Raw genomic sequence first — 2,254 nt, forward strand, 5'->3', positions numbered from 1 at the left:
AGATAGATGCTGGTGAGGTAGGTGTTGAGCTTGAAGACTCTCTCAATGACGTCCTGCAGACAGCACTGCGAGTCTCAGATGGTAGAGCGTCTCTGAGCTGAGATAGAGATTGCATTGATGGAGACCTGATCTCTTGAGGTTTGAACTAGCCGGGCTAGCGGACTCGTGGGTGTGTTGGCGTGCGGAGTACTCAATCCGGAGGATTCTCAGAAGCGGAGCTTGTGTAAAGTGAAGCTCTGTGACATACTATCATTTGATGCACTCTGTAAGGTGTAATAAGCTTGATTCTCTATCTATGTCATGACATGAGCTATTTATGCTCATGGATGATGTCTAGCTATTGCTCTAATAGGCAAGTGTTGACATGATATGATGTAATGTAAGGCAAGTGAGCAGAGTGGGTATGGAGCATAGCAAGGTGTAGCAGAGAGCAACAGCTAGCTATTCTGCACATACAACAATGCCTCAATGAATTGAAAGCACAGATTCATGAAGATATTTTTATCAAATTTCAATCAATTCAAATATCACTGCAGAACCACTGCAAAATCAATCTGTAGATAATATGAATGATGATAATAAAACATTGCTGAGATTATGTATGTATGTATGTATGTATAGGTTTAACGTCCCGGAGAAAACACGGGCAGCGCCCGTGTTTCAGAAGCCTCCCGAAGGGCATGGAGACGTGCTACGCTGGAGAGATTTCTATGTACACAGAGAGAGAAAACAGAATCCAGGTGGCAACTCTTGAGAAGACTCAGCTCATTGCAAAGGATTTTTCTGAGCTGCGCATCCACTTCTGGCCCGACGTATGGCCATTCATGGTGGGGCTATAGTGTGGTTCCCTGAGGGGACCGCCGCTGCCGTGCCTGGAAGGCTTTATAGTGAGCAGAGAGGGATACCTGTCTCGGTTGATCAGAAAGCTGTCTGTGCTTCTAACATCAGAAGAAAGACAGACAAGGTAAATAATGAAGGAGAGAGCACTGAAGAAGGTTGTGACAGGAAAAGAGCAGAGAATGACAGAGAGAGCAAAGAAAAGAAGGAAGAAGAAGCATTTGAGCCGATAGAGACAAGGGCAAACGAGAGGAAAACAAAGCAGAGCACGCGTAGATACAATGCCGGCAGTCAAAACCATATCAGCTGAGTCAGACACGTGGACTGTACTGATTTATCATTGATTAAATGATGATAAATTTTAAAATGATTTTTATTAATTTTTATTAAAAATATCTGCATCATTGATCATTTCTGCATTCAACAAAAATGTCAGTTTTCACATCTAATAATTGATATTATTAAATATGATGATGAATTTTATATTCAATGAGATCTGTGCTTTTTTCTAATATTTATAAATCAATATATTCAGATTTTTTTCTGACATAAAGTTTAAAAAAAATGAAAATGATGAGGAAGATGAAGAAGATGACAATGTGTGTGTTGATATCAATCATTCACAAAATGCAATGAAATCTGCTGCTGTCATAATCATCATATCATTAAAATTCAGTATAGATATCAGTATAAAACTGAGCATATCATTTTCAGATTTCTCATATTTTGACATTTTATTAATATCATATATTGAATCAAAAGTTGTCATATCTTTCTCTGTCATTATATATTCAATTTAATCACTCTTCACTTCTGAATTGAATTTTTATTCAATAACAGAGGAGAAGAATTGAAGAATTCTTGATTGTAAATATAATGTCTTTTTACATTTTGATATAAAAGTTGTAAATAATTGAGAATCATTTATAATCAATTTAATTTAAAGAGATTCTGAATCAAAATAAATAAATAAGTTTTTGATCTTTTCAAAATAGTACTGAAATCTCTGCAACAGTCTCAACAGCAATTTTACCCCGGTGGCTGAGTGGGTAATGCAGCCATCAGATAGCGCCTTGGTATGGGGATTTAAGATGTATGAGTTTGAAACTTATAAAGAAACAACATTACATCTGAAGCCAACTTCTCAGCTTTCAAAATAAAGAGATGTGAATTTGTCAAGTTGATATCTTCAGATAGATCTATTATCTGATTTAATTTATTATTTCTGAGTTGAAAATCTGTATTGTGATTATCAAATTCTGTCTTTTATTAATTTTTTTATGTTTCTGTTTTATTCTTGATATCATTCAACACTAAGCATTCCTCTTGTATAACCAACTTGTATTTAACATTACACAAGAACTCGTCATAAGCACTGCTTGCATACGAGTATAACGGAAGATATAATAATAATAAT

Source organism: Histoplasma capsulatum, genomic scaffold (assembly GCF_000149585.1).
Source record: "Histoplasma capsulatum NAm1 scaffold_1 genomic scaffold, whole genome shotgun sequence".
Lineage (NCBI taxonomy): Eukaryota > Fungi > Ascomycota > Eurotiomycetes > Onygenales > Ajellomycetaceae > Histoplasma > Histoplasma mississippiense.